Here is a 14,337-nt window from a genome sequence, read left to right on the forward strand (position 1 = left end):
GAGTGCTCTAACACAGTGGTTAAGACCCTAGGTTCTGGAGTAGACCGCCTGGGTTTCCATTATTCACATCTGTAAAATGTGAATGATATAATAGTACCTTCTCATAGGGTTTTTTCAGGGTTAAATTTTTTTTCTTTTTTTTTGGAGAATTTTTATGAGTTTATTTGAGCCAAATGGATGACAATTGCTCAGAAGCACAATCTAAATGGATGGAGGGAAGGCCCTGGAGAACAGCAGTTTTGCAGCTTACTTTATACATTAGAATCAAAGGAGGGTTCACAAAATCCATGGGTGGTAGATTGTGGGGGCGGGAGAAAACAACGCAAGGAAAACTCTTGAATTGGATAAAAAGGCAAAATAGCGAAACACATACTTCTTTCACATCGGTGGCTTTTACAGGATAGTTACTCTACTGCGCATAGAGATGGGATGTGGGGTTCTGTGGTCTCCTGCCCTGGTTCAGAGTTGTGTCCTGAGGGGTCTGGAAAAGGGGATTCCTCTGGCGTTTCAAAGGTCTGTGAACCTAGATGCAAAAAGACCATAGACAGGTTCACCCAAATTAAAGACTGGCCTTTGTCAAGGGAGCTACAGGCCTCCATGACCCACTTTCAGTTGAGAATTTTTACATCCAGATCATCCTATGTGGTTACTTTCAATCTGAGTTTGTAGGGACCACCACCAGACCTCCCCTGAGTTTGTTGGACTTAGGAGGTGGCCCCTTTTGGGCCAACAATTCCCCTTTTTGGTCATAAATCTTTCCTCAGGATGCATTGATGACCAACCGCTTGGTTGGATAATGTGGTCCCATGGTGCTAGGAAGGCCCATTCCTAGGAAGTCTCAGTGTCGGCGTTTGTCTTGCTGAAAGGGTGGGCCGCTGGGGATGGGGCAAGACCGTGGCCTTGGGAGGGAGACAACACTGAATTTTTCTCAAAAAGGAAAGCCCTAACCGGTTTGGCTCAGTGGATAGAGCGTCGGCCTGCGGACTCAGGGGTCCCAGGTTCGATTCCGGTCAAGGGCATGTACCTTGGTTGCGGGCACATCCCCAGTGGGGAGTGTGCAGGAGGCAGCTGATCAATGTTTCTAACTCTCTATCCCTCTCCCTTCCTCTCTGTAAAAAAAATCAATAAAATATATTAAAAAAAAAAAAAAAGGAAAGGAAAGGCAGGCACATGGAAGGCAGGTGGGTCTTCCGGGCCTTCATTAAGAGAAACACTGGATCATTCTAACCTGCAAGCTGTCAGGATCCATGTTTTACTGTCCGTCTCACTTTTCTGTATTTTGCATCTATAGTTTGAGGGCATGACCGTACACCTCTTCGGCTTTCACAATCTGACCATGAGATGGTTTCCCTGGACCATGGCCCGTCTACGGCCCACTGGAAGCACTCAGCTGTCCCTCATTATTAATCTGAGTCCTGCTAGTTTTACAATTGGGAACTGTAATTTCAAGGTTTAGTCAGGCCCAAAGATTTAAGAACACAATGGTGCATCTATACTAATAAAAGCCTAGGTGACCCTCACACGCAACGTCATCATAAGATGGCCACCGCAAGATGGCCACGCGCACAGCGGAGGTGGGGCCTGTCGGCCGCTCCACACAGTGAGGCCTGGGAGTCCCGCGGCTCCCCACGGCACGGAGGAGGCCGGTCCGGCAGAGGAGGTGGGTAGCAGCAGGGGAGGGCAGTTGGGGGCGATCAGGCTGGCAGGGGAGCAGTTAGGTGTCAATCAGGCAGGCAGGTGAGCAGTTAGGAGCCAGCGGCCCAGATTGTGAGAGGAATGTCCTACTGCCGGTTTATCTGGCCTAAACTGGCAGTCGGACATCCCCCAAGGGGTCCCAGATTGGAGAGGGTGCAGGCTGAGGGACCCCACCCCCCCTGCATGAATTTCATGCACCGGGCCACTAGTATTATAATAACCATAAAAAATTTCCAGAAGCCAGGAAGACAGTAAGAGTTTCATAAGTAAGTGTCCTGTGCCTCAGCAGCCTGATAGAGAGCCATTTTTCATTTACAGCCCCTTTGGCTTCCATCTGAATTAACATAATTAGTCATCCTTGTTGGGCTGGGGGTAAGCACATTCCCATAATTGGGTTCTAGCGTTTGTACATCAAATTCACTTCTCAAGATTCCTTTTCCACCAACCTTCTACAACTTCCTTTGTCCTTCTCAATTTGGCTCTTTTTACTCATTCAGAAATAGCCAATTTATGAGGACAAACTGCTTCCTTTTAACTTCTCTAAAAAACACACACACACCCCTCTTTTCCTTCTTCTGCAATAACATTCTTTTAAACTTCAAAAGAGAAACCATAAAAAAGAGAGAGAGAGAGGAACCATAAAAAGAGTGTTATGGGTATTACAAAAGTTATCTGATACACCTTCAGCAATCATTCACAGTTGGGTTATATAAGAACAAGTTTTGAGAAAAACCCACAGAACAAGTATAACTATTATGACGAATGGTATTAGTCAGGTTAAGACAACAAAATAAATGGTTTCTTAAGTTCAGATCTTCTCAGTGTCTTGGGAAAGCTGTTTCCCTCTGATGTTGGTGGCTTCTCATCCTCGAGGGGTCTTGGATGTCCCCTTAGGCCAGTGGTTCTCAACCTTCTGGCCCTTTAAATACAGTTCCTCATGTTGTGACCCAACCATAAATTTATTTTCGTTGCTACTTCATAACTGTCATGTTGCTACTGTTATGAATCGTCATGTAAATATCTGATATGCAGGATGGTCTTAGGCAACCCCTGTGAAAGGGTCGTTCGACCGCCAAAGGGGTCACGACCCAGAGGTTGAGAACCGCTGCCTTAGGCAGAGGCGAGTGTCCGAGACCAGGGCAGATGTCCATTCCCGGTCAGGCACCTGATAAGGTCCCTTCCAACAAAGCTGGAGAGAGTTTTTATTGGGTGTCTTCTCCAATGGACAACATCTCCTGATGATAAGGCGTGGTCTTTGAAGTCTCTGTCCCATACGACAAGGATCAGAGGTTACAGGAGGCTGAGGCCAGGAGAACTGGACAGAAGATACTGGCTGCAAAGGGGCGCCTCCACAAGTCACCCCGAAAGGCCAGGGGCCTCCTTCAGAAGCTAATCGCTGCTTCTTCTCCCCCAGCCCCCCAAGTGGGGTAGACAAGGGTCATGTGAATCTGGGGGCTGCTCTCAGGGTCGAGCCAGGCCAGTATCAAACCCAGAGAGCCAAACTTCTTCCTATACCGGCCAGCAGTTTTGTGCGCAACAGGAGCACACGAGGGAATTTGGCCCTGAGAGGTCCTGCCACAAAGGGTCAGGGCCTGAAAGACCTGGTGGTCGGGCAGGGATCCCAAGGGGGGCAGCCTGGCACCCCATATGCTGGTGGCAAGTGGCAGACGGAGGAGGGGCAGCAAGAGCAGGAGGCACCCATTCCACTCTGCGCAGCACTCACAGGGACGCTGCAGCAGAGCACAGGCTGGGACCCGCCACCAGGTTTAGCTCTTTGAGAAACTGCCAAAGTGTTTTTCCAAGTGGCTGCACCATTTTCTCTTCCCACCAGCAAGGTATGAGGATTCCAATTTCTCCACACCCTTGCCAACACTTGTTAATGTGTGTCTTTTTTATTGTAACCATCCTTGTGGGTGTGAAGTGGTATCTCGTTGTGGTTTTGATTTGCATTTTCCATTGACTAATGGTGTTGAGTAGATACCATTTTCATGTGCTTAATTCAAATCCCTTGCCCATTTTTTAATTGAGTTGCCATTTTAGTATTGAGCTGCAAAGAGTTCTTTATAGATTCTGAGTTCTAGGCCCTCATCAGATATTTGAATTGCAAATGTTTCCCCCATTCTGTGGGGTGTCTTTTTACTTGTTTATAGTGTCTTTTGAAACACAAAAGTTTTGGACTTTGATCAAGTCCAATTTATTTATTTTTTTCTTTGCTTGTGCTTCGATGTCATATCAAAGAAACCCTTGCCTAATCCAAGATCACAAAGCCATCTACCTGTTTTCTTCTAATAGTTTTATAATTTTAGCTCTTAGATTTAGCACTGTGATCCATTTTGAGTTAGTGGCATATGTGGTGTACAGTGGTGTGCCATAAAGGTCTAATTTCATTCATTTGCATGTGAAAGTCCAGTTATTTTCAACATTATTTGTTGAAAAGACTATTTCCCCCAATTGAATTTTTCTTGACAGCCTTGTCAGAAATCACTCGACCACAGTGCATGTGTTTATTTCCGGACTCTCCATTCTATTTCATTGATCTATGTCTATCCTTATGCCAGTGCCACCCTGTCTTGACTGCTATAGCTTTGTGGTTTTGAAATTAGGCAGTGTGAGTCCTCCAACTTTGTTCTTCTTTTTCAAGATTGTTTTAGGTATTCTAGGTTCCTTACATTTTTACATGCACTTTAGGATGTGCTTGTCCATGGGGATCTTTGAACCTGTGATTCTAAGGCCATAGTTTTTGATAATTCCAATACCTGAAGTCATCGTGGTTTATTTCTGTGGTCTATTTCTGTTATCTTTTAAAAATTGAAATATAACTGACCTATAACACTTTGTAAATTTAAAATGTACACATGTTGATTTAATACATTCATATATTGCAATATGCTAGGTTACATAGTTGTTATTTCTGTTGTCTTTTGTTTTGTACTGATTCTTGCCCATGGCGTCTTGTTTTCTTAGGTGCCTGGTTATTTTTGACTGCGTTCTGCTCATTGTATTTGAAAGTTATTTGTGAAAAGCATATGAGGCCTAAGATAATGACACCTCACCTCCCTCCAGACGTGTCTTTTGTTTGCATCTACCAAGCACCTAGAAATACTTTAATTCAAGTTCAAGGCTTGAGTTTCTTGAGTCACCCAGATCCCTATGCTCAAGGCCTGGTTTTCTTCTGGTTCAACCTTACTCTGAGGATGTCTTAGCTTAAAAAGATCTGAGGTATCTTGGACAAAGACCTGTCCCTATCTTGGACAAAAGGCTGGGCTTACTTTTCATCCTCCTTCCTCCCCAGCTCCCCATGAGGCCATCAAAACCACAGCTCAGTCTGGAAGCCGTTTCTTCCAGATTGGCAAGTGCCCTTGGACAAATGCGGCCTTCCACATGGACTCTCTGCCCTGGATGTAGCCTTCTCCTACATTCTTGCTAGGGAATTCTTCACCACCTTGATAATTGTTTGATTGTCTTAAAATGATCTTTTTCTTTTTAATATATTTTTATTGATTTCAGAGAGGAAGGGAGAGGGAAAGAAGGATAGAAACATCAATGATGAGAGAGAATCATTGATTAGCTACCTCCTGCACACCCCACACTGGGGATCGAGCCCGCAACCCAAGCAAGTGCCCTGACCGGGGATCAAACCATGACCTCCTGGTTCATAGGTCAATGCTCAACCCCTGAGCCACGCCGGCCCCAAGAAGATGATCTTTTAAAATTGGATCTAGGGACTTCATTGTTTTTAGCAAGAGGGTTGGTCCAAATGACCTATCCCACCATCACTGGAGGCGGAAGCCTCTGCACAGCCATAATTTCTCACTGGCATTTCCCTGCCTTTGCCCAGGCTGTGCCCAGGCCAGGATATACCCCCTCTCTGTTCATCTCAGACACGCTCAAAGCCCTACTCGCAGCGATTTGCCAGCAAAGCTCTCTCAACTCCAGGTCCCTTGCTCTCAGCCCTGGTCCCTAGAGTGCACGTCTCCGTTGCTGTATGTACTCACCATTAAACATTTACGTGGCCCCTCAGTATGCCAGGCCCATCCCGGGCACTGGGGACCACCTGTGTACAACACAGGGGCTGCCCCTTACCCTCAAGAAGGGTCATAGACAGTTGTGATCCAGTGGGATCAAGGTTGGGAGGGGGAAGCAGAGGAGCCATGGGATGCACTGCAAGGAGACCCAACAAGAAGAGGCTTCCAAGAGGAAGTCATCGTTAAGCCAAGGCTTGAAGGACGAGTAGCAATAACCCGGCAAACAGGGCTGGGTGGGAAGGGCCTTTCAGGCAGAGGGGAGATCCTCTGTGAAGCCACCACGTGGAGCTGGTGAATCTGAATGGCGCTCAGAGGGAGGAGGGGACGGAGGGGCGAGGCTGGGAGGTGGATCCAGCACCCTGTCTGACTTTACGGGTTCTCCTCGCCCCCTTTCCCCTCCTAAAGGTGGCGCCCCACGGAAATGAGGACCCTGCACTGGAGGGAAAGCAAACTTCCTTGCCCTTGGGCGCTAAACAATTCCTCTCAGTGAAGGTCACCCTCCTTGGCGGCCTCAGTCCCTCAGCCTCACCTCCTTCCTCCCGTCCTTCCGGGGGCAGCGCGGAGAATGGCCACGTCCCCTTGCCGCGGGAGAAGCAGGATGTGGCGCTGAATGAAGCCACAGAGACTGCCTTTCTGAGCTGCCCCTGCCGGAGTGTCCGCCGTCCAGGCCCCGAGGCCCTTCCTGCAGCGCCGTCCTGTTTGTCTTGGACGCGGTCCCTGGTCGAGGGAACAGGGTGGGATGGGGTGCAGAGGCGCCGAGGCCTGAACCCGCAGGCACAGTCCTAAGTAGCGCTGCTCTCGACCCAGCCAGGATCCCAGTGACTGGGGACAGGCGGGACCCCCGGCCCCCCACCTGCTCCCCGGGTCACCCCAACATCAACCCGGAAAAGAGAAGATGAGTTCGTCCTCAGGAGACCGGGAGTTGATTTCCGTTCTGCCCCCTGAAAGGTTGCTAGCAGGGAGCTGGGTAGGCCATTCTAGCTGGGGGGGGGGGGGGGGGGGGAGATCCTTTGCTCATTTATTTCACTCAGTCCCACTTGTTCCTATACAGGAACCAATGGATAAACTGAGGCTCGCTCAGCTCACAGGGCAAATGAGAGGCAAGACCTGCACCCAGGTCCCCTGACCCCTCCCCAAGGACGCCTGATGCCCAGCCGTGGTGGCGGCGGGGGTTCAAGGCTCACAGTTGGGCTGTGGCGGGTGGGCTGCCAGGTGCCGAGAGCTGACCAAGGAGTTCACCCTTCTGCAGCCCCAGCGCCTGAAACCCGGCCTCCTGGGAACAGAGGAGATGAAAGCTCCTCTCCCACCCGTCACGCTTCACGGGAGGCTGACACTTCCCTGGCCGGCGGCTCCGGGGGCATCAGCAAAATGGGCTGAACAAAGCACGCCTTGTTCCGTGTCCTAAGCCTTTGTCAACGCCTTCCAGCCAAAGACCACCAGGCACACACCTGAGCCAAGCGGGGTGCATCGAGCGGAGGGGCGGCGCACGCCTGGGGCAAGCGGGGGCCTCAGTGAGGGCGGTTAGGAAGGGCCGGGGAGGGTTCCGGCTGCTGCTGGGGATGGGGCGGGCGCAGGGAGTGGAGCTTGGCCCCGGGTTGGATGCGTCAGTCAGTCGCGAAGGGGTAATTCTGTGATTGCATATCTTAATTTCAATCTGAAAGGGAAGAGGAAGGAATGGGAGCCGGAGCTGTGATTGGCGAAGAAGCCGCTGTCACACACTTGGCGGGGGCAGAGGGCCGCGTGGTCCTCGCTGTGGCTTGGAACGGGCTCATTTCTTCTCTGCGTCCAGACGGGCCGCACAGCGGTCTTGCTTTCTGCCCTGATCCGTCACGGTGGCTGAGTGGCCTTGTCTGATGCTGGGGACCCGTGAAGCTGCTGTGCCCAACAGGAGCACACGCCTGGAGCGCTGGCCACGCCACTCAGGGCGCCATGAGGGTCATGTCCACCGGGCCTGTCTGCCGGCTTCAAGGCCGCAGAGGAAGCTCAGCAGAGGCCGGGAAGCTGAGAGGCTCTGAGCCAGACCTGGATGCAAATCCTGATGCTGCCATGCTCTTGGACAAGTCACTCCCGGCCACCACCCCCCGACCCCCAACTTTATTCCCAAAGCAAACACCTAGCGCATGCTAGGGATGGGGGCCTTGGGCAAGTGCCTGGACTCTCCAGGACTCAGTTAACTCCTCTGGAAAATGGGAGTAATATGGGTACCTAAGATACATTCGTGCCTAGCTCCCAGGATCGCTGACCCAGAGGTCCCAGGGGGCCCTGCCTCCCTGACCGCCCTACCTGGCGGCCCCTTATTAGTGGGGAGGCAGGAGGGTGCAGCCTGCATTGGAGGGTGAGTCCCCGCCCGCCTGCCTAGAGGCCTGAGTCCCAGCTGGCCCCCAGGCACCTCCGCGGTCGCACAAAGCACACGGAGGTCCTCTCTGACTTTCAGCTGTTCCTGTGGCTGAGCTGCATGACAGCAGGGAGGGGCCCCACATGTTGGAGCTGCCCTGCAGGTGGCCAAGTCCCCCAACTCTGCCCAGGTACCCGCTCTACCACCGTGGCCTGGGTACTGCCCATTCCTTGGCCCAAGTCTGACCATCTGGACACTGTGGGTGCCCTCCCAGCACTGGCAGCCTGCGGTTCCCTGGCCTCCAAAGGAGTGGTGCCAATGTGATTCCTGGGGCCAGGGGAGGCAGACAGGGTGCCAGGGCTGTGGGGGTGGCAGAGGCATGCACCATCCTGCTTTCTCCTGGCGTGGAGGAGGGGTGGTGACAGGAGGGCGTGAGAGCAGCACAGAAAGAAGCTTGTGTACCTGCTGGAGGTGGTTGCATGGGCCTGAGTGGTGTGGCAGGTGGGGGCTCTCAGCTGAGGGCTGGGTGTGTAGGTGGGTGCAGCGTGGCAGGACGCTGGCAACAAGGTGGGTACACATTCACGTGTGCATGTGGGATGCCCCTAAGCTTTGGTGGTGGGTCTCAGAAACAGCCTGTGTCTAGGATTCAAACTGGCCCGGGCCATTTCCCAGTTGGATGACTTGCTGGCTGGGTGACCTTGGCCAGGTCACTCGCCCTCTCTGAACCCCATTCCTCGACTTCACAAGTGCAACTTGAGCTCTCGCCGTGTGCCCGACATTGAGGAGACAGGGGCAGACAAGACAGACAGGGTCCAATCACTCGTTCAACTGCTGGTCTAGCCTTAGTTTACCCATCTTTAAAGTGGGGTGGCAATACCCACCTCCTGGATAATGACTGGAGGGTCCAGGGCATGGGGTTAAGTGCTGGGTGGAAGTTGGTGTTCTTCCTCCTGGAAACCTTGGAGCTGCACCTCTTCCCAGCTGGTGGGAATAAGAGCCAAGAGGGCCCCCTTCCGGGCACGATCAGCTCCCAGGCTGCCCTGGCTCAGCTCTGCTGACGTGGGCCCTGCGAGTGAGTGGCAAAGGCATCTGGGTGGGGAGGGTGAGATGGGGGCCTCACATTCCAAGAACCCTGGCGCCTTCCCAGTACCAGCGGGGGTTGTGGGGGGAGGGGGTGTAGTCTGAAGGACAAAGATTCTCTGTGGGCCCCCTTCAGTCACCCCCACACGCTCACCCAGTGGGCACAGGTGTGGGATGGAAACTCCTCCAACAAGTTGGGACACCCTCTTTCTCTGGGCAGGGCTCCTGGGGAGGGGGCAGGGGAAAGGGCCGAGGAGGCGCTGCCAACTTCCCACTGGGCTGCTGTTTACACACAAGTGATGAGCTGGCTCTTGGCTGCGCTGCCTGCTGCCTGGCCAGGTGCGCCAGGAGAAGCCGGCGGGCTCCTGCCCAGCTCCAGTGGGCATTCCGTGCTCGGCCCCTGCTGGATTTGGGCAGCAGAAGGGACCGCTGGGGACGGGGGACTCTGGACCCCTGCTCAGAACCAGCGTCTGATTTCCTCCTCTGCCTGATTTCTCTCTTGGGCCCACAGCAGCCCCTCTGGGCCAGAGAGGACCGTGCTCTGAGGAGGTTGGTGACTTCTCTCCTTTTAAAAAAATAATTTTAATCCTCACCTGAGAATAGGTTTGTATTGATTTTAGAGAGACAGGAAGGGAAAGAGAGGGAGAGAGATTGATGTGAGAGGGACATTAATCAGTTGCCTCCCATACACGCCCAGACTGGGGATCAAACCTGAAACATAAGTATGTGCCCTGACGGGAATCAAACCACCAACCGCAACCTTTTGGTGTACAGGGTGATGCTCCATCCAACTGACCGACCCGGCCAGGGTGGTGACCTCTTGTTGTTATTTTTATTTTAAATATTTTTTTATTGATTTCAGAGAGGAAGGGAGAGGGAGAGAAAGAAACATCAATGATGAGAGAGACTCATTGATCAGCTGCCTCGTGCATGCCCCCTACTGGGGATCAAGCCCACAACTCAAGCATGTGCCCTTGACTGGAATCGAACCCGGGACCCTTCAGTCCACAGGCCGACACTCTATCCACTGAGCCAAACCAGCTAGGGCGACCTCTCTTTTTTATATCACTGGCCTGGGGTTGTGTCTCAGTGAGGGTGGCTGACTAATGGCAGGAGGGGAGGAAAGAGGCTGTAGCTAAAATGGGGAAGATTTACCCTAGAGTCTAGGGTGGTCGGCAAACTGTGGCTTGGCAAACCGCGGCTCGCGAGCCACACGTGGCTCTTTGGCCCCTTGAGTGTGGCTCTTCCACAAAATACCGACTTCTGCGCATGGGCCACGAAGTTTCAATCGCGCTGTACATGCGCACCCGCACATGGTATTTTGTGGAAGAGCCACAGTCAAGAGGCCAAAGAGCCCCATGTGGCTCGCGAGCCGCGGTTTGCCAACCACGGCCCTAGACGGTCTGGCTCAGTGGATAGAGTATCAGCCTGTGGACTGAAGGGTCCCAGGTTCAATTCCGGTCAAGGGCACTTAGCTCAGTTGCAGACCCTATCTCCAGCCCTGGTCGGGGCATGTGCAGGAGGCAACCAATCAATGTGTCTCTCTTACATCGATGTTTCTCTTTGTGTGTCTCTCCTTCTCCCTTCCCTCTCTCTAAAAGTCAATGGGAAAATATTGGACCTCTGAGGAATACCATTGTAGACCCATTTTACAGATAAGAAAACTGAGCCCAGAGAGTACAAGGGAGACACGTGGTAAGCTGGGAGATATTCGTTCCACGGGGTGCGTGCCCTGACCGGGAAGCAGAGAGCAGGGGAGTGAGGCAAAGTGGGGTGGTGGCCTGGTGTGCGGCAGCTTGCAAAGGCCCAGAGCTAAGCGCAGGGCTGCAGCTGGCCCCATCGCGGGGGACTTTTTAAAACAAATTTTTTCCATTTCTTATTTCTACGCAGGGGACTTCTTGCCATTCAGGCAGGGTGTTCTCTTCCAGTTACCTTCCTGTTTCATTTCCTTAAGCTGCACAGCTGGCTCCCCTAATCACACCGATTGGCATCCAGGCCCCCGGCCGAGGGTCTGCCCAGCGCCAGCCACCCCCAATGCACGGGGCCACCCTGGACCTGCTCCGGGGAGACCAGCTTCCTCGCCGGCCCCTCTGCTGTCCAGGCCAGAACTCTGCTCCCCTGGGAAAGTGTCACTATGTCCTGAAGATCCAGTTCATGGTCAGGCCTGAGTTCCAGGCTTTGGGTTGGACAGCCTGGTCCAAATTTGGAGATGGACATGAGGCTGTCCAGGCTGAGGGGACTGGTGTGGGAGAGGGAAAGGGGGAGGCAGGAGCAAACCTCTGTCGGACCTCAGGTTCCCAGGCTCAGTAACCCCTTTGCTCAGAGCTCGTCCATGGATTCTTGATCCCAAACTGGCTGGCGCCCTCCAGGCCAGCCCGCAGTCCCTCTCAGGGCTCAGTCTCGCACCCCAACACCTCTCCTTTCCCCGTCATCAGTTCATCCCCACATCTCCCGAGCCCTCTCCCACCTCCAGCTGCAGGCCTGGACCACTGGGCCCAGGTGCCTCTGAGCTAATTTGGACCTTTGAACACTTCCTCTTACTTGTTCTCGCCAGCCCGGGCCGGAGCCTCCTGGGAGGAGGAGGGGAAGTCAGGGGCCCTCGAGGTTGGGGTTGGCAAGGGGAGATCTCAGAGCAGAGGTCGGGAAGGTAAAAGCTCTGGTATGTTGGAGAGAAAAGGGAGATTCCACTGTGGCCCAGGGAGCCTGGCTCTGCCCCGACCTTGGGGGTGGCTGAGAGGATTTGGGGCGCTGCACTGCTAAGTCCTTAGAGCTCAAGGAAAGTTCGCTGTTGTCATTACTGGTGCGTGGCCTCACCTGACCTTGTCTTTACCTCCTCACTTCTTATGGGGAAATCAAGGCTCAGAGAGGGCGTGGGCCCTGTCCCTAGTCACACAGCATCCAGACGGCGGGGCGGGCACCTCCCCAGGGTGGGTCCCCTGGGGCAGGCCCCATTGTGCTCTCCCAGCAGGAAACCGCTGTGCTCAGCAGCCTGGGCAGCGGGAGAAGAGGAACAAGTTTGGCTACGTGACCGGCAGGCCCTGGAGGCTGAGCCAGGCCCAGCTCCGGAAAACAACCTGCTGGGGCCGCCAGGGCAGAGCGAGGGGGGTGGGCACCAGGGTGGAGACCTCCTGCCTGGAGAGGGAGGACTGGGAGGCGGCCGCAGGCAGCCGCAGGGCAGCAAGGGGGCAGCTGGTCAGTTCACAGTTCCCCTGACAAGCAACACCAGGCTGCCTCGGGCAAGAGTGGGCACCTGGGGGGGCAGCGGGGCCAAAGGGCACCCTTGGCACGTGGGGGTGATCTGCAGAGGCTGCCCGCCTGCTCATCAGCTCTGGGGAACCGGGATTTGGGTGGGCAACTGGGTGTGGGGGGGCCAGCAGGCGGCTTGCAGCAGGTGGAGACTCTGGGCCTCAGTTCCCCGTGGGGACTCATCAGGGCCCACGGAGTCCCTCACTCTAGACACGGCTGGCTCGGGGCGGGGAGCCAGTTGTGAGGAGAAGGCCCTGCAGGCCCAGGTGGCTCCTGGTGTGGCCGGGCAAGGCAGGGAGGGTGCTGAGCGCCAGGCACAGCAGTCAGGACTTCTCGGGAGGCAAAGAGGCGCCGTGGGAGGACTCAGCCGGGAGGACTCAGCCGGGAGGACTCAGCTGTGGGAGGGTTCAGCACAGGGTGGGCGGTGCCCAGGTGAGGCTGCTGGGAAGGGCTGGGCTGGAGGCTGGAGGTCACGGGGGCACAGCTGGGGCCGCAGCAGGGCCTGGAAGAGGCCAAGTGGATGAACCTGGAAGTGCCTGCCTGGGGTCAGCCCCTGGCTCCCCTCACCTGTGTGACACAGGTGTGTGCAACCCCCTGCATCTTGTTCTTTGAACATAAAGTAAGTTTGGAACTAGGTCAGCGCAGAGAGCCTCTCTGCCTGCCACCCAGCGCCAAGCTCCCTGGGAGAGGCGGGCGGGAGCCGGTGGCCCCTCGCCCCTGCTCCTGCCCTGCTCTCCTAGGCAGATGGGGAGGGGATCCAGGCACTTGCCTCTGAGCCTCAGTTTCCCCATCTGCGCAATGGTCCTCCCACTTCCCAGGCTGGTCGGTGAGGACCAAAAGGCAGGAGCCCTAAGGGCCCTAAGGGCCTTCACCCATCGAGGTGCAGAATCCCGAGGATGTTTATTTTTAACTGGATTTGCTGGCCATCCATCTGTGTCCCCTGTCTCCCCCCCCCCCACCCCCCCCCCCCCCCGCCTCCTGCACGTCTGACTTCCTTATTTCCAAGGCTGCCGCCTCCAAGCCTGCTAAAGTGTCCCCATCCGCAGACAGGCCCTGCCCCAGCCACTTCCTCTTACCCCACCCAGCCCCCTCCTCAAAGTGGCTCCTGCCCTTCCCAGCAGGTCTCAAAGCCGGATTGGTGGGCCTCCCCCATCAGACCCCGGCATGGGGGTCTTCACCACCTGCTGGGACAGGGACATCCCACCCTCAGGAGAGTCCTGGGGGCCCTCTGTCAGCCCCACCCTGACCTGGTTGCTGTCCCCCACGCACACACTGGGAAAAACACTTTCCCAGAGCGCTGATCTCTCCCCCCACCCACCCCGCCCACTTCTCTGGCTGGGAAGGTAGAGTGGGCTGGGCAGGGCCGGGCAGGGCTGGGCAGGGCGGTGGAGATCAGCTGGGGTGTGTTTGTTTTTGGGGTTTTCCTCTTGGGCTGGTTTTCTAAACAAAAGGCCTGGGTGATGGTGGGGACAGAGCCACCCCAGCCCCTCATGGCAGTGGGGGCTCCAATGGGGGGCCACCTACACACCTCCCAGAGCCAGGCTCTCTTAAGGAACCTTGGAACCCTGTGGTGCAGGAGCTATTTCCCCATTATAGAGAGGAGGAGACTGAGGCTCAGAGAGGCCCAGGGCCAAGCCCAAGTCACACAGCTGAAGAGGGGCGGGGAGGTGATTCAGCAGAGAGTTTAATTTGGGCTACACCAGGTGCCTGGCTACTCATTCCTCCTCCAAACTCCCTCCCTCGCCTCACTGCACCCTCCCCCCATTTTGTGCTCCCCTCCCCAATCTCTCAGGCTGTGCCCCTCTCTCCTCCTTTTCCTTCTCCCTCAGCCCCGATCTCAGTCCTGTCCTCATCACTCTCCCCCGAAATGGACATGGACCCTTCATGGCTCCAGCTGCCAACGTCCAAACCGTGGACTCCCGGCCACAGTAGCAACATTGGAGAACCTGTCCGGGT

The sequence above is a fragment of the Myotis nattereri genome, assembly GCF_964212035.1.
Source record: "Myotis nattereri genome assembly, chromosome: 3".
Lineage (NCBI taxonomy): Eukaryota > Metazoa > Chordata > Mammalia > Chiroptera > Vespertilionidae > Myotis > Myotis nattereri.